This window comes from Odocoileus virginianus, chromosome 8, assembly GCF_023699985.2.
Source record: "Odocoileus virginianus isolate 20LAN1187 ecotype Illinois chromosome 8, Ovbor_1.2, whole genome shotgun sequence".
Classification (NCBI taxonomy): domain Eukaryota; kingdom Metazoa; phylum Chordata; class Mammalia; order Artiodactyla; family Cervidae; genus Odocoileus; species Odocoileus virginianus.
This window is the reverse complement of record NC_069681.1, coordinates 22,206,587-22,226,195: the sequence shown is the minus strand read 5'-3', so window position 1 is coordinate 22,226,195 and position 19,609 is coordinate 22,206,587.

The following is a 19,609-nucleotide window of genomic DNA, read 5'->3' as shown; positions in this document are numbered from 1 at the left end:
ATTTTTTTGGTGATTAGGAATAAATCTGCTATAAACAAATGCATGCAGGTATTTGTATGAACATCAGTTATCAACTCAATTGGGAAAATATCTAGAAATGTGATTTCTGGATAGTACAGTAAGACCATAGTTTTGTAAGGAACTGCCAAACTGTCTTCAAAAGTACCATTTTTCATTCCTAGCAGTGACAAATAGGAATTACTGTTGCTCCACAGTCTCTATAGCATTTGGTATTGGCAGCATTTTTTTTATTTTAGCCAGTTTATTAGGTGTTTGCTGGTACATCATTGTTTTACTCTTCTAAGAAAGTAAGAATATTTAATAGAAAAGTTTTAAGCATATTTAATATTCTCATGGACCAAACATGTATGGAGAAAAGTGGACAGAGAGCTTTCTGCAAGAAACTAGAGACTTTCCTTCTAAAATTTTTAAATCTGAGAGCACCAGTAAGATGAAACATAATTTAAAGATTTCAAGAAGCATTGATTTTGCACCATAATGAGATGATTCTACATCAGACATTTTCAAATTCTCTCAGAGGTTTTTTAAATTGCTATCTGCAGAATACATTATTTTAGTAAAACCTGGAAACACTTGCCGTTACTTTGAAAACATTTCTGAAAGTCAATCAAAGATTTGGAAAGTGTGTTAGCCCTACTGCTTACAATTCCATTTAAATTAGGGGACAATCATGTGAATTTCTATATTTCTTCTGTATGTCTGTATAAATTTGGAACTGAAGAGCAGAAGCCCGTACCTTGATGCACCACTTTATATAAGAGAAATAATGACAAAGTTCTCTTGATTGAGTGTAGAATTTCTATGAAATGTTCCAACATTTGGGCTGCCCCACAGTATTAGTTGGATTTCCCTGGCGGCTCAGAGAGTAAAGAATCCGCCTACAGTGTGGGGCACCTGGGTTCAATCCCTGGATTGAGAAGATCCTCTGGAGAAGGGAACAGCTGCCCACTCCAACATTATGGCCTGGAGAATTCCATGGACGGAGGAGCCTGGCAGGCTACAGTCCCGGGGGTCACAAAGAGTCGGACAAGACTGAGCGACTTTCACTTTCACAGTATTAGTTATAGGAAATATTTTTATCAAACCTGACTTTATAAGCTCTCTGGCAAATTTAGTTGGTATATTTTACCATGCAAACCATACTCTCTCTGTGTGTATACCCATATATTCCATTTATTATCTCCGTATCGCTCTTGTTCTACAGTATGAGGATGTGATAACACTTCACACTTTAATTTTCAGATAAATCAAGTTTCTTCGGTGTTGTGTGAACCAATATACTTACTGCATTTGTGTTTGGCTGTTAGAAATAGTTCATGAGATACCATGTGCTCAGTTGCTCAGTGGTGTCTGATTCTTTGCACCCCCATAGACTGTATAGCCTGCCAGGCTCCTCGGTCCATGGGATTTTTCAGGCAAGAACACAGGAGTGAGTTGCCATTTCCTACTCCAGGAGATCTTCCTGGCCCAGCGATCGAAACCAAAGCTCTTACATCTCCTACACTGGCAGGCAGATTCTTTACTACTGAGCCACCTGGGAAGCCATAAGATATAATATTAAGATACAATACAGCTCAGCTACTTTTTCATTTTAGAGGAATAGTATTCAAGGCTGTTGGTTCAGCACATGTCATTAACACTGTGGATCTTGGAAGTTGGAACTCATTTGTTAAATATGAAGATTCGCATAGTATAGAGAAGAACAAAGAAAAGTAACCTACGCACACCTAGAGCTTTCAATATTGAAGACATAGTGCCATCTGGTGGGAGAAAAAAAAGTAGAGGAGAAATACAAAACGCAGGGTCCCTACTGATGGCAGAAAGATGCTGGGAATCAGACAAAGGAAGGCAGGGGAAGCGGAGAGAGAGGGTCCTTTCTGAACCCTCAGTGGTCAGCTTGCTGCTGCAAACCATGCTGTCAGGAGGGTGTCTCAGATGGGAGAAATTTTTTAACCGTAATCTTCATACCTCCTTTCATTCATTCATCTTTCATTCATCCTTTCACCCATTTTCTTAACAACTGTTTGTGAAGCACTGTCCTAAGCCAGACATCATAGAATTTGCACCTGGTGGAAGGACATGGACTATAGACAGATCTTTTTAAAGAGGTATTTGATGCTTCAGAGAAAGAATTACATAAAGCAGGACTCCAGGAGTGCTGAATGGAGGAAGGGTAGGGAGAAGGTGCTCCTGGCCTATACTCTGATGCTTTGGGCAATAACTGGATCGAACTTAAGAGCAACCTGTGGGGCCACCCAGGGGAAGAGTATCACAAGCAGGAGAAAGAGCAAGGGCCAAGGTTCTGAGAAAGGTCTGAGAAAGGGACTTGGCTTATTTGAGAAACAGGTGTGTGTCCGGAGTCCAGTGAGTGTTGGGAGACATGGATGAGATGAGGTCCAGGAGCAGGGGCAGAGCAGATGATTCACCAGCGTTTGCACATTGCCAACCGAGGGACAATTTCTCAAGGAAATTGAGAGAAGCTAGTGTTTATTGCTTTCAACTGAATGAGGGCAAGGGAAATTCACCTTATTTCTACATCAAATAAATATTTACGAGTGCCTGTTATTTGCTATAACTCATGAAAAATACTGAAAACACATAAATAGACATGATGCTTTCAATGATGCCAGTCTAATGGGGAAAGTATGTTAACATAATTATAATAAATAGTCCTATCAGATAATAGTAAGGCTTGAATGGGATACTACATATAAAACTGTAGCAATTTTTGGGTAGGCTGTAAATAATAAATAAAGGTTAATCCCTTTATTTATTTATTTATTTATTTATTGGTTTACTTTGCAGTTGAACGGGATAAGAAGACATGTTACAGCCACCCATAAATAACAGAACGATGCTAATTTAGCATTGATATGATTGTAAAACTGCACCAGCAATATCGCAAAAATATCCGTGATGTATCCTCTATATTCTCTAATCATCAAGATAAAGAGTATATATCTAAGGAGAGGCAGTTCTACTAGTTCTTATTAGAAAATGTGTTAATTCATTACTAAAACACAAAAGTGAAAGTTCAAAAGTGTTCATAAGTACAGCAGCCTCTGTGTCAATGTCACCTAGAATTAAAGGAGAGGCTGCCCACGTATATATGGTAAAAAGAATACACACTTGCCTTGACCAATAGGTTCCCCCCGCCCCGGATATGTCTACGTGCAGAGGAGCCCTTCTGCTGGTCACCATAAATGACCAGTCATTTAAGACTGAAGGACTTAAAAATTATGTTAACCTTACCCTCAGATTCACACTCACCTTCTATTTCTCAGTCACAATTAACTTTCATGATAGCCTTTTTTAACTACTTGATATTCTCAAAACCACATGCACTCTGGATTTTTTTTCCCCTCTACCCAGAATGTTGGCCTCTCTTCACTACTCACCACCACATCTGACTCATAACCTCATGTATCCTTCCTTCAAATGTCACCTCCTCCAGGATGACTTCCCTGGTTCCTTCAGGTGAAATCCAGAATTTTCTCTTATGCTTCTCTGTAATGCTATGTATGTGCACAGGCATGTCTGACTCTTTACAGCTCTACAGATTGTAGCCCACCTGGCTCTTCTGTCCGTGGAATTTTTAGGCAAGAATACTGGAGTGAGCTGCCAGTTCCTTCTCCAGGGATCTTCCCGACCCAGGAATCGAACTTGCATCTCTTGTGTTTCCTGCGTTGGCAGGTGAATCCTTTACCACTGTAGTACCTGGGAATCCATGACAAATCTATTTCTTCTAGAATGTTAACTTGTTCCTGCATGTATTTATTTCTCCATCAGAATATAACCTTGAGGCTAAGAGATTATCATCTGTTCATTTCTTTATTTTATATACTTGTCACAGTGTTTAGAACATGGTAGCACTTAAGTTTTTTCAAACTATAAGTCAAAATGAAGAGAAAATTCTCAGATGTGAGCTAGGAAGGGTCTTTTCCAGTTTCTGACATGAAAATATTTCCTGTAAACAAGTGGTCTTAAATTCACTGCAAATTGCTGAGCCCTTTTTTTTTTTAATTTTTTTATTTTGAAGCAAGTTATTTACTTATCAACATGATTAAAGTTGAATGTCCTTGGATATGCATGCCAACAGTTTAAAAAGTCTAAATGGAGAAATACAAGTGATATCAAATATCTAATTATTTTTCTTCTCTATGAGGTTTCAAAGATACACACTGTTCATTGTTTTCCTCCGCATAAAATAAATGACAAAGCATAAAAGTAGAAGTGATTCAGGGACATATTAAGAAATGGAAGCTGAGGTAGGGTTTTCCTGGAACCCCCATGTGTAGAGGCTTGCTATCAAAGATGAGCACTTATGCCAGCTTCAGAGTAAACCCTCTTCCCCCTTTTTCGGAAGGCAGCGTGTATAGCAACCTCACACTTTCCAGCCACTATTCATCATCTTCAAACATGGTCATCCTAAACTAGTCCAACGTGGAGATTGTGCTCTTCAAAGGATCCAGGAGCACAGCAAGCCTTAAAATATCACTCAACAGAAAGATAATGATGCTTTGGCAAGGCTGTGTCATTTGATCGTTCGTTCTTTCATAAGTGCCACTAAGCACCTCTTTGGCCAAGCGTCAGGTTCAGCTAACAATGTGTAATTCAAATCTCCAGCGAGATTGGGCAGGAATGCGCACCAGCTGATCAAGGTCCTGGCGGGATGAGAAAGCAGAGTGCTCTGGGTCAGGGTCGGGCTCCACAGCTTTGTCAGTACAGGAGCCCTCCTGCGGCCGAGGGGGCCACTGCTGCTGTCCACAGCATCCGAAAACAGGAAGCACCAGGGTGGCTATACCTGATGCCCTAACCATCAACGGTCTTTCCTAATAGGAAATCGATCAAGTTGAACAAAAATCAGAACCTGGTTTAAAAATGTAGTCTCTCCCTAGCTGCCAGTGAAAAGTTAGTAGTCTCTCAATGAACTTAAAACATTCCTAGAGTAGTGTCTATATGTCAGTCCCAGTCTCCTGATTTATCCCCACCACATCCTTATCCCCGGTAACCATGACTTTGTTTTCTACATCTGTGACTCTTGTTTCGTAGATGAGTTCATTTGTACCCTTTGTTTAGATTCCACAGCTAAGCAATCTCATATGATATGTGTCTTTCTCTGACTTATTTCACTAAGTATAACAATCTCTAGGTCTATCCATGTTGCTGCAAATTGACATATACAACAGTACTATACATAAAACGGATAACTAATAAGGACCTACTGTATAGCACAGGGAACTCTGCTCAGTGATCTGTAATGACCTACATGGGGAAAGAATCTAAAAAAGAGTATGTGTATATATATATACATACATATATATTGTATATATAACTGATTTACTTTGCTGCACGCCTGAAACTAACACAACATTGTAAATCAACCATGCTTCAATAAAAAAAATTTTTTTTTTTTAAAAAAGAACATCCCTAAGAGGGGAGAAAACCCCTGGTGAGTACTGCCAATCTGTCAGGCTCTGTGGTGGGCTCTTTACCTAAAGGCTCTTGCTTTTACCTTCACCATCAGCCTATTCTTTTCATGTCATTATGCCCGCTTCACAGACTGAGGAAACTGGGGGTCAGAGAAAAGTTATAAAACTTTTTCAAGTTCTCACGAGTGAGAAGTATCACAGTTAATATTTGAACTCAGTAATCAAATTTCCTTCCCACTATAGCAAACATCTCTAGTTTATTCCTGGTCTCAAGCTTTCTAGGTCTTATAAGCCCCCTTTTCATTACTCTAACCAGTCTTTATTCTTCTTTTCATCTCCTTCTCTCTTACGCTTTCTAAAGCGTTCAGAAAATGAACCAACTTCATTGCATACCTCTCAAGATTTTGTTTCTAACCTCCAAAAATGTCAACCAAGTACAAATGAATTTTGGACTCATTGTTTGGAAATTGCACTTTCTTGTGCAGGAACCATTTCCAAACATAAGGAAATCAATCACACTTCAGAGTGGATTCAGAAACAGTTCAAAGAGAAAGCACTGGGCTTATTGAACAGATGTTTCCTTGGAGAGAAGTTCTCACCAGCAGCAATGGGTGCAAATGTATCCTCAATATTCATTGTTGTTCAGTCGCTCAGTTGTGTCTGACTCTTTGCAACCCCATGGACTGCAGCATGCCAGCCTTCCCTGTCCTTCACTATCTCCCGGAGTTGGCTCAACCTCATGTCCATCAAGTCAGTGATGCCATCCAACCATCTCATCCTCTGTTGCCCTCTTCTCCTCCTGCCCTCAATCTTTTCCAGCATCAGAGTCTTTTTCATTATACTTCACCCAAATATGTGTATAATGTCCTAAAACTTCACCTTATCTCCAAATAAAGCTATTTCACCCTGGCTTGTTGCAGAAAAAAGTATTTCACTAGACTTTCACTGATTGTTTTTTCTTAATTCTAATTTTTCAAATCAATGAGCAATAGCAACTAGAGAACAAATTTGCGTAAAGGACTTAAATTTCTGGAAATGTTTGCTAGCTGTATGCCAGGTATATGTGAGTATTTATTTTCTGATATGTACCAAGATTTTAATTTTTAGACTTTTGGATTATAAAGGTAAACTACAAATGTTCATGGGCGATTTCCATCACCCCATCAGTCTCCTCACTGCCACCTCACACTCTCCATATACTGCCCTTCATCAAAAACTACAGTACCTGCTGGATTGGCTATCTTTCCACCCATGCTCTGTCATCATCCTGACCAATAACACATCATTGACAACACATACGATCTCCCAGAAAACAAGCTCCTTGAGCTCCAAGGATATTCGCCTCCATTCAACTTCAAATACCCTCAGACCATCATTCCAAACTAGCTAGTGTTATCACCCAGAACAGTTGATGCTTGTGAAACCCGAATCCCAAGGCTGCTGGAAACAACTGAGAAACAATCACACAAACTTCTCTCAGATGAGTCTGTCTGCTGACCCATGGGGGACCTGTCTTAACTGAGTCTTCAGTTCCCATCCTCTCCTACCATCAGAAATTCCCCTTTACTCCAGAGCATTTCTCCCACAATCTTCTGTAACTTTGCTAAAATTTCCTACCCAAAAATCTTTCCCATGTTTATTTTTCATTTACTTATTTCTTTCATTTATTTATTTCTTCATTATAAAATATTTGTTGAACACCTATAATTGGCCAGATCCTAAACTCAGGGTCTCAACTCCCACTTGGCAAAGAAAATGGGGTCCATTAGAGAGGTAAGTCTTCAGCTTCTTGTCATGTCATCTACGAAGTACGTGGTATCCCTACTCCCCTTTTCTGGCTTCTCTGTATCAGGGGTTTCCACACTTTCCATCTTTCCATCTATACTTGGTTTCTTCATTCCTTCCAGGCTGCTCTTCTTTACCCCAGCCTTTCCCTTGCCATTGGCTCCATGTAAGCTGCACAAAAACATCTCAAATATCTCTAAGTTAAAAACAAACTGAGCAAAGAAACAAACAACAACAACAAACAGCAGCACGTAGCTGATTAACAATGTTGTGAAAGCTTCAGGGGGGCAGCAAAGGCACTCAGCCTTTGGCAGAAGCCAAGATTACCCTAAAATATTTCACATCATCACATGTCCCATCAACATGTTGCTGTGTTTTCACTGTGCTGACATAATTGATGTCTACAAATTTCTAGACTACTACAGCAATCTGAACTGTGAAGGTTGCTAATTTAAAATTATTTGAGAAATCTAAATTGTAATACTGAAACAAAACTTGACTGATTTTAAACTGACATCATATATATTCTTTGCAAATAATAGTAAATTTAACCTCTAATTGAATCAGTCTCTTCTTTTTCAGAATCTGAGGACAGTAGTCAACAGTATGGATTTTTTACTAGTGTCAAAATGCCTATTGGTTTTACGAGCAAGACTTTTTGTCATCATATTTCTAGGTGATTTCTTTCCTCAGGCTGATTTTTTAGGGATTGGAGAGAGGCATGGCCTTTATCAAAGTCACCTTGTTTTACAGAATCCAGCTCTACCAGCTTCTCTGAAGGTGTCAGGAGGAGGTCAGCTCCATAGATAACACCATAACATGGAATTCAAATGCAATTCACTTAGTTTTGTACTGATATCCTTTCTGAAGTCTCTTAAATTAAGAGCAGACTTTTAAAGGAGACCTGCTGTTGAAAACATAAGAAACTTCACAAACGACCTTAGATATTTTAGGAGGGCACATCGGGCAATAATTTCTATTATGAACTAACCATATTTAGCAGACTGTCTTTTTGTATACCTACTTCACTCCACTTTAACAAAAAGTACAGGACTGCCTGCTAAATGGGGGAGATCACTGTGAACCACTCCAGCTAAATCATCAACTATTATTAAAGCACTGTCAGGTTTAAGGAACATATGGTGAAATCAAAGACATGCTGTCTCTCTCTAAGTTTCAGACTCTAACTTTCAACTATTTTCTAGTCCTATATTTATGAAGCATGATAGTGTGCATAGCTGTTAAGTGAGATATGGACTCTGACTCCAAGTATTTATAGTCTTGTAAAAAGAAATTTGGCCTGCTTCTAAATAGCTATAAAGCTGAGATAGCTAGGATAAATGCTTGAGGAAGATATTAGAAAATATATCATGGGAGTGTGGGGAAGTTAAAAACAGAGATGTTTTCACCTGGATGAAATCTCCAACTCATCATGTTCCAAACTGTACACCTATATTCCCCTTGTCTCATGCACTTACTCACTGCTTTCTTCAAATGAAATGTCAGAGTACTGAATATATGCCAGGTATTGGGCTATGTTGATGACAGAACAATGCATAAGATTCAATGCCTGCGTTCAAGGGAGTTTCCATCTACTTCCTCAAATCCCTCCTATTGTGTCCCATCTCATAAATGGCACCATCATGCTCCCCTTCCATCAAGCCAAGAACTTCAAAATCTTTCATTCCTTCTCCTTTATATTCAACTGGACCAGAAACCCAGTCAGTTCTCCCTCTTTTCTTTCTGTTCACATTGTCTCATCCTAAGTTTAGCTGTTTGTTAATAGTTTATTATAGTTAATTGCTGGCTCCCAGTATGGGATCTCTCCTATGTCCTAGTCAACACCTCGTTGTTGTCACTGTTGTTCAGTCGCTAAGTCATGTCCGACTCTTTGCGACCCCGTGGACTGTAGCCCGCCAAGCTACTCTGCCCATGGGATTCTCCAGGCAGGAATACTGGAGTGGGTTGCCATTTCCTTCTCCAGGGGATCTTCCCGACCCAGGGATCCAATCCACATCTTCTGCATTGGCAGGTGGATTCTTTACCACTGAGCCACCTGGGAAGCCCTAAATAATTACATATTACTAATATTTACATATTACTGGATATTTGCATATTACTAAAAAGTGGAAGGAAAAACAACCATCCATAATCCAGGTTGGACATGAAATAGTGAAGACACTGAAGCCTACAGTAATAAATTTTAGCTCTGTGTGCATGCTCAGTTGTGTCCAACTCTGCGACCCCAAGGATGATAGCCCAGAAACTCCTCTGTCCATGGAATTTTCCAGGCAAGAATACTGGAATGGATTGCCATTTCCTCCTCCAGGGAATCTTGCCAACCCACAGATTGAACCAGCGTCCCTTGCATCTCCTGCATCACAGGCAGATTCTTTACCACTGTGCCACCTGGGAAGACATATCTCTAGTTCATAAGGACTTTGGCCCAATTATTACAAGTGCTTTTTTACTGTCTTCACATTGAAAGTAGTGATACCTCTAAATGAACAAGAGAAAGGCATCAACACTAGAATTCTCACTTACATTATCAGAACTAGTCCTCCTCTGCGCGTCTGCTATATGTTGCTAAAAGACCAGCTCTGGAGTATGAATTCTCACACTCCCACATTACTCCTTCTAGCGAAGTTATAGAAATGACAAGCAACCCATCAAAACATTTGGCAGCTTAATACCTGTGCCTCACATTTCAGTGTCTCCTTTGATGTTGTAAGAAAAGCGGGTAGTTTCACACAAGAGAGCAAGATTGTGAGGTATGTGTTTCGACTTTAACTATATCTCAATGTGATCATGTTACTTGAATTTTTGGTTCTTTCTAAACTAGAAAGACTCCATTGTCACAAAGTCAAGTCTGAAATAAATGATTAAAGGAGGTGCCCATATTGTGTTAGTAGCGAATTTAATCTGAATCTTAAATCTCTACCATAAAATTATTCTGTAACGAATTAGGAGTTTGAAGTAAAACAATAAAAGAAATTTTTGCTCTACCTGAAAGCATTTAGAATTTATCAGAACTATTATCTTCAGTTCCAAGCATTGTAGTTTAAGGAGAAAATGGTTCAATGGAAATACAACTCAGAGAAAATCACCAGGTTGGTGAAGAACATGAGACCACAGGCTATCAAGAACTGTTGAAGTAACTGGGGTGTTTATCTTAGTAAAACTGAATATTCAGGAGGGAGTTGATGATTATATTCAAGTATCACTTGAAAAGAAGGGTTGTGTTTGCCTAATAAGGCATTAGGATTTAAAATAAACCCAATGGGTAAAAGTTCCAGGAAGGGAGAGGAAAAAAACAGGAAGTCATTTTTTTGATACCTCAGGAAAAGAAAAGGCTTCCTTGGAAAGTTGTATAGTAATATATTCTTTATCAGTAGAGAAGATTAAAGGGCCACAGTGACCTACTGGCTGATTCTGTAAAACGGATTCTGATTTTAAATGAGTTGGTCAGATGACCATTGGGATCATTTGCAACTAAAGATTCTGTGATTCACTTATTCTATGAAAAGAGTTCTCATAAAAGTGATAAAGAGCTTCTGAATAACATGTTCCAAGCATAACAACTGGAACAAGTTATTACTTAAATATAAAATATTCCTTTTTACACTCTGAAAAAAGATAATTCCAGCAGATTTTTCACTCATCTTCAAGGATCCTAGGAACATGTTAAGTAGACAAACTGTTAGAAATAAAATCTTTTTTCCCAGTTTTGTCAATTCTTTTTTTTAAATTAATTTAAACTTTTTATTTTCCATTAGGGTATAACTGATTAGCAATATTGTGATAGTTTCAGGTGACCAGCAAAGGGACTCAGCCATAAATATACATGCATCCATTCTCCCCCAAACTCCCATGCCATCTTGCCGATTCTTTATGAAACAACTAAAAGAGTACTTGGAGATGAAGGCTTCATCCAATGAGATTTTATCGAGCAAGCGAAAAAGCAAGAAGCAGTGTGGATAGTATTTAATTAAGGGAAAAAATTGAGAAACAGAGAGTATTAATGGTTGTACAATATTGTGAATGTAATTAATACCATTGACTTGTACACCTAAAAATGGCTATGATGGCAGATTTTATGCTGTGTATATTTTACCACAATAAAAATAAAGGCAGTGATTATACTGAGGATGAAGAAAGAAAAAAGAGTAGAGAGGAAGGAGGGGGGAGGGAGAGAGAGAGGGAGAAAAGAAAGAAAGAGACAAAGAAAGCAAAGAAAAATGGAGTGAGGAAGGAAAGAAAAAAGCAAAGGAGAAAAAAATCTGAATATACACTAAACTACTAAGTAAGGGGTTGTTATTAAGAATAAATTTAACTTTTTGCTTTTCCATAATACTTGAAATTTTTTTCAATAATTCTATATTATTTTTTAAAGTTTATTTAAAATGATTGTTAAACTAAAGCTGACAGAGAACCAACCTCTCTTTAGCACTCAATAAATATGAATTGACTCATTGGAAAAGAACCTGATGTTGGGAAAGACTGAAGGCCAAAGGAGAAGAGGGCATCAGGTGATGAGATGATTAGATAGCATCGCAGACTCAATGGACATGAACTTGAGCAAATTCCAGGAGATAGTGGAGGACAGGGAAGCCTGGTGTGCTGCAGTCCACGGGGTGGCAAAGAGTTGGACACAACTTAGTGACTGAAGAACAACAACAGATATGAATGACTTTCATTATAGAAGTTCTCAAAATTTATTTCTACTTTAAATACAATTTATTTTGGATGGTACTCTGTATTAAATGTCTATTAGATTTAAATAGAAACCAAGTAAATTAAAAAGATAAATACAAAACAAACGAGTAAAAACTGAGGAAAGGAAAGCACTATTCCTTTATTCATGAAGATCATGATCAAAGAGAAAGGATAAGAAATGCATACACAAAATAACTCAGGGGCATATTTACCGAGCAACATATTCACAGAGCAGGCTTCACTAGAGAATAGTTTAAAAAAAAAAAAAAGAACTATGTACATAAATGATAAAGAATCTTAAATAAGGCCAGGGTTAAAATTAGATGGAGTTGCACAGAAATATCTAATGGATGAAGTAGGGATGTTAGTTCAAGTTTCAAAGAAGGAAAAAGACAAGGAAAAAAAATTAGATTAATTGTAATTATATGACTCCTCCTCTTTAACTTTTAATTATTATACACTTTCATGGATTGTTAAAAAGAAAAGCCTACTCTCTGCATCTCTGTTTCCAAGGACATCCATCTTATATTTGCTAGTTACCATTGTAGTTTAGTTCGGAGGAGAGTGTCATGTTATGTTCAGGTTTAGGGATCCAGGTGACAAATTTGTGGTTCTTCTTGGGTACACCATGTTTCAGAACATACTGTCAAAAAACCTTTGCTCCAACTTGTATTTGAAACAGTAAGAGAAATCACAAAAGGTAACTTAAGTAACTTTTCCTCCACTTAATCTCACAGCCACTGTGATGGCCCACTCCAGCTCTCCCATCTGTTAGGTAGAGACTGTTGTTGATGACCTGATGGGTAATTTCATGCATTAATAAGGGCTCTTGAACTTTTATTACGCTTCTTTTGGCTTGTATGGCTTTTTAGTGAAAAGCAACGCTTTAATTTTCTTACAACCATTTCAAGGCTGAATTGCCCATTTGTATGACGTCCAAGACCTAAGCATTCTCTAAATTATGGGCTCTGTAGATTTCATGATCACTTTCATCAGAGACAGAGGGAGAAGGAAAGGGGTAGATTAAATGTACATTTCCCTGGTGGTTCAGACGGTAACGAATCCAGGAGACCCGGGTTTGACTCCTGGGTCAGGAAGATCCCCTGGGGGAGGGAATGGCTACCCACTCCAATATTCTTGCCTGGGAAATTCCATGGACAGAGGAGCCTGGCAAGCTACGTCCGTGGGGTAGCAGAGAGTGGGACACAACTGAGTGACTAACACTTTCACTTTCATTAATATATTACCACTTTTAGCATCTGTGGTAAAGAATGGACTAGATGGCCAATTTGCTTAAGTGTTTTAAATCATTATTTGCCTTTCTTTGCAGAGGTGCGGTTTAAGCAACCCAGGATTCTAGACTTGACTCTTTAAGGAGCTTTGGGGAGTTATGATGTGTCTCACATTTCTAGACACTCACTCACACTCACACACACACATGCATGCACACACACAGCTTATTTTTAATCCTCCAAACCACCTTGTAAGAAGGTATTTTAGGCTCGCTTCTTAAAACTAAAAGAGATGTTCACAGAACTTAAACAATGAACTCATCATCAGACAGAAATTCATAGCGTAACCAGATTTTGAACAGATTTCTCTTAACCCCCTGAACTTGCACCTCTGAGGTCTGGCATCCTTGTGGGTCTTGTGAGCATTGGGTTCGGATCTCACACTCATGAGCATGGAGCCTGCCATTCCCTTCATGATGGGGTCCCCTTCCCAGCGGTCTCTTCCAATACACTGATGTTGCATGCTTCTGCATTCTGCACTCTAAACCTCCACTCAGGAAAGCAGCTACTCAGTCGCTCTCCCCTCCACCCCCATGGAGCATGTAGTGCCTGGTGGGCTGGCCCCAGGCTCACCAACATGGGCATGGACACCCTCTCTCCTAACTGTGCCTCAGGGCCTTTGGAGTGCTTGCTCAGTGTTCCAGGGGATCCATGTAATTGAAAGGTTTGCACACTTCCTTGTCAGCCGTCACAAAAGAGTTGCATTGAGTTTGATGTTCTTAACTCATCTGAACCTCTCTCAGTGTGTTGATTATACAATTCAAAGTGTAGACAAGGTGACTTACTTGATGAAAAACTCAATCCTACTTCCTGAGCTTTTAAATCTAAGAAGATCCAAATTCTCAGCTCTACTTCCTCTCAAGTCACTTAGTCCTACAGGCTCTCATCTGCCTTTTTAGAAAGCCGCTAGGCATCCCTGCTGGCTCGGTGGTAAAGAATCCACCTGCCAATGCAGGAGATGCAAGACATGGGTTTGATTCCTGGTCAGGAAGATCCCCTGGAGAAAGAAATGGCAACCCACTCTAGTATTTTTGCCTGAGAAACCCCATGGACAGAGGAATCTGACGGGCTACAGTCCATGGGGTGGCAAGAGTCGGACACAACTGAGCAACTAAACCACCATCACCATCCTTTATCCCTTGTAATTCTTTGTGAAAGTGTGCTTCAGATTTCCAGGTGTGGCTTTCAGGATTTAAAGGAAAAACTGTTCTTCCTTCAACTAAGTCTGATTTTTGCAAATCAAAAGTACTTACTTTTAGGCTATGATTTTCCTAAGAACTCAACAAGCTGTACTTATTTTAAACCTCAAAGCAATTTCTTTGTGTCAGGGACTTTTTGAAAGAATGAATGCCTCCCTTTCAATGGGGGAGGGTCTTGAGATAATTAAGGAATGTGAAAGCAGTTTCAGAAAGTAAAGATGTTGGTTGAACATTATAAAAAGTTTTAGCCTTAATAGTCTACATTTCCCATGTTCATTTTTAAAAGTCCATTGAATATGTTAAAGATACTTTTAATTTATTGTTTGGTTTGGTTTAAAGAGTCACAAAATTTTTAAGATTATTTAAAGTAATAGCTCTTTGACATCATCTTTAGCCCTTGAAGCAACATCTGAAGTAGACAAATAGGAATTTTTGGCTTAAAAACTGTGAAGACACAATGGACTATAGAATACCTCAAATTAGATCCTTTGAAGCTTTGAGTTTCTTCATGCAATTTTCATTGTTCAGAAACTCTATGAAAAATATAAGTTGCAAACTTTAATCCTTTAGACATAATTATACAGGCACACAAAATTTATTCTACAAAATAGCACCTATTTTATCCACATATTCAGAGGTATAACTATTGCAAGCCCATATTTTCACTTTTTTAAATCTGTTAAAGTTCTTATGTTGTTCTAAAATTGATTGTAATGATGGTTGCACATACTGTGATTTAACTAAAAGTGATTACACTATATACTTTACATGAGCAAGCTGTACAGTATATGAACTATGTACCAATAAGCTGTTTTAAAATCTACAATGTACCATTATATTATGTATTAAGTTATAAAATTAAATTTTTTTAAATGCTTGCACTTCAAAAATTAATTTTTTATTCTACTATTGTTCAAATTGTCATTCTTTCCTAAAATATATATTTACAAATATATCTCAAAAAACAAACACTGTGTTGAGGATAAGGATTCATTCAACCATATTTATTAACACACTGCTGTATTTAAAATGGATAACCAACAAGGGCTTACTGTGTAGCAGGAGGAACCCTGCTCAATGTTCTGTGGCAGCCTGGATCGGAGGGGACTTTGGGGAAGAATGGATACATGTATATGTATGGCTGAGTCTCTTTGCTGTTCACCTGAAGTTATCACAACATTGTTAATCAGCTAGACCCCAATACAAAATACAAAGTTTAAAAAAAATTGCTGTCAAATATCTTTCCAGGAGCTAAAATTACAGTTGTGAATAAAACAGATAAACCTTCTTAACCACATGGAACTTGCAAAGTAGTGAAGGATAACAGTGAGCAAGTATACTAGTAAATAAGTAAATAAGTCTCATGGCAGAAAACATCTGCAGCCGTTAGACATGGGCAACTAGGTTCCTGCTCTGGGCTTCGAAGTTTAGAAGCACCTGTTCTGATCCTTCGCCGGCCATGCACCTCCTGTCTGGACAAGCCATCCACAGGGTGAAGGGTATGTGTTCATCCAGCCCTGAGGGCTGGCGTGTCCACAGGCCTGTAGCTGTATATTACTGCATGAGAAAGCTGAAGGTAGGAAGAAAGATGTGGAAGGCTGAGGTTTCCCCTTGCTCTCTAGCGCTAAGTCCTATACACATAAGAATATGCGCGATGGGGCTTCCCTGGTGGCTCAGTAGTGAGGAATCCACCTGCCAATGCAGCAAACACAAGTTTGATCCTTGACCTAAGGAGATTCCACAAGTCGCCAAGCAACGACGCCCATGTGCCACAAGTACTGCGTCTGTGCTCTCGAGCCCAGGAGCTGAAAGTGTGGAGCCCACAGGGCTAGAACTACTGAAGCCCACGCGCCCTAGAGCCTGTGCTCCGCGACAAGTGAAGCCACTGCAGTGAGAAGCCAGTACACTGTGACCAAGAGTAGTCCCTGCTCACTGCAACTACATAAAAGCTTGTGCAGCAATAAAGACCGAGCACAACCAAAAGCAAATAAATTGAAATTTATAAAATTCTTAAAGTAAGAAATGCGTACTTTTGATTGATTGTTATGGGCTGGACTACTTCATGTCTCTGTAGGGGTATAAATTAACTTGCAGAAAAATGATAATTATAACTACCATTCATCATGATGTAAATAAATTTTGTCTGGTAGAGTTTCAGTCTATTTCTACTCTGTAAAAAAAAATATTAAAAGACAACCTCAAACATTTTACTACTTTATAGAGTACTTGCCAGCTTTGCATCTATTAGCAACTTCATTTCAGCATTCCTGACTATACACGTGTGTGTATGTATATGTATGGGCGTGTTGTGTCCAACTCTGCGACCCCCTGGACTGCAGACCGCCAGGCTCCTCTGTCCACGGGGTTTTCTAGGCAAGAATACATGAATGGGTTGCCATTTCTGTCTCCAGGGGATCTTCCCCACCCAGGGATTGGCAGGCAGATTCTTTCCCACTGAGCCACCAGGGAAGCCCTGAAACATATATGTATACATGCATATTTATACATATGTCAAGGGTCTCCTTTGAATTTGTGCAAACATAGGTTCCTCCCTCATTAATTCATTAATGAGTTAAATGACATTTTTATACATATTCATTTTTCCTTACAGGATTTTACCTTGTGAATATTGCACTTCAGAAACAGTTTAAAGTTTAAAATAGGATCATCAGAGAAGGTCTCACGGGTAAAGTAATATTTGGGCAAAGGCTGAAGGACATTAGAGAGCAGCAATTTGGTTCTCTGAGGTAAGAATGTTTCAAGCAGAGAGAAAAACAAATTCAAAGGTCTAAGAGAGAAGATGTAAATAATGAGAAAAAGAAATTGATTCACTTCCATCTCTTATGACCTATGTACAACTGAGGTTTTTGAGAACAGACACAAAACAACAAACAAACATTGTATGGATATGGGTGACAGACATCTGGAGTCTATGTAATTCAAAATGCACATTTCTGAGGGGACATAGCAAAGGAAATAATTGATTCTGCTTGGATGAAGAGACAGAAGGCTTCCCTATTGAGATAACAATGAACATTTGGTAAAACTGGCCGACAATCAGCAATTTAATCATGCTGCTATGTGTCTGTCATTTTGAATTGACCTTGTCTAGTCATTTTGAATTAAAATGACATTCAGAATAAATTTTTTTTAACAGTTGTCCTAGATCATGAAGATGTTAAATTTAAGAAATTAGTGTGAACACAAATCACCTATTTGAATAACGCTGTCTACTAGCAAGCAAAAATTCTGTAGTTATATTTCTAATAGAGTTTTGTCCTTAATTTCATACTAAAATAATCTTGAAATATGTTTGTTGAGAATATTCAGAATTAAGATGCATTAACTGGTCCCAAAATCATTGAGATCTGAGTGGTCAGTTAAGTCATTTCACTGTATTGCATTTTAGAATGTATAGAGAAAGTTCATATATATATATATATATGTATATATATATATATATATAATGTGTGTGTATATATATATGTATATATATATAATGTGTGTGTATATATATATATATATATAAAATGTGTATATATATATATCATATAACTGTAAGAAATTAGAAAAGAAGTCATATTCTACTAACCAAAACTTAAAATCTGTAATAATTGAGAGATTACTGTCTCACTTTACATTTTGCCTCAGAAATGAATAAGGCTCAGAGATAATAAACTTGATTTATGGATACAAAACAGGTAATTTGTATTTCCTATTATTAACAAAATATTCTCTGAGCCTCTTTCGGAATGTCAAAGCACACATGAAAAGAAAATAAGTTTATCAGCAAATAAGTCATTCACATATTTTTAAAAGCTGACAGAAGAAGCAGGTTGTCTGACCAGTTTTTATTCCATTCATGCTCTTTTATGTGAGAGACACCATTCTGAAATTTTAAAACATTAGGCCAAAGGATGAAGGTACATAGTGTTTTGAAATATTTGTCTGCATTCCCCAGACTTTCCTTAAAATGCATAATCGTTTGGGGCAGTATAAATAAATGAATAGTTCTATGGAGATGCATTTATGTCCGTGGTCACAAGCAGAGTCAGAGAGTCCCTACTACCACTTTTCTACTCAGCTCTTCTTGTCAGCCTACAACAGAAATAGATCCTTGTCCTCCTTCCAAGAAACAGCACAGGAAACATGCACAAGACAGCAAGGTGTACAAAGAATAGTCTGAAATAGTGCTTAAAAATTATCATCACAAATACAACGAGAATCTACAGCCTGACCCCACCTTAGCCACACAGATGTACGTTCTGGTCTCCAGAAAGTGTCAGGATCTAGCAAGCAAGAATGATGAAGCAAATGATCAGAACATTGTTGATTTCACTCATGACTACCTTTGATGGCTATGGTCACAAGTGCAGAGCAGCATTGATGCCACTTAGCATGAGAAGCAGCTAGAAGAGCACCTGGAGGAAGAGACTGCCAAAGGCTACTCTGAAGAAGTAAGAGGAATAGCAGAGAAGAAAAAGGGGAGAGGAGCTTAGCAGAAGGAAGAGGAAGCTCTTATTTCTTTAGATCTCTCAAAACCTGGGAAGAAGCTACACAAAATTCGGAAGTTTGGGATGCAGACAAGAAATCTACAAGCAAACGTGGTATTAACATGGTTTTTTAGATGTCTGGCTGGTGAATTGAAGTTGATTTCAGGAAACCTCAGCAGTTTAAAGACAGCTGGAATGCAAGAAACTCCTTCACCTGAAGGGATCTACAAAAATATGTATCTTTGGGCAAAAGGTCAAAAATGAGGAGAAAAACTACTGAGTTAACACTGTCTCCTGATTTACGATGATTAAACTTGTCAGCTAGTTTTGTTAAAGTCCAATTTGGAGGGCAAACCACTGTCCATGTCAGTGTCACAGATATTCTGCATAAAGCAGTAGATCCATAACGTTCTTAATCTAAGTCACTTGAGGCATCAAAAAAAAAAAGGCTCTGTGTGTTTTTGTATGTGTGTAGTTGGATTATACATAGGCATTAATAGAAAATTATTTTCATTAGTGTTGTATTTTGAACATTATCACATTCTAACTAATCTCCAGAAGGTGCTGTAAAGATTAAGAATCAAGCAATTTGAGGTTATACTGGCTCTAATGATAAATTCATTTTATAGATCCTCAAAGGTTACTGAATTAAGGTACAAACTTCGAATCTT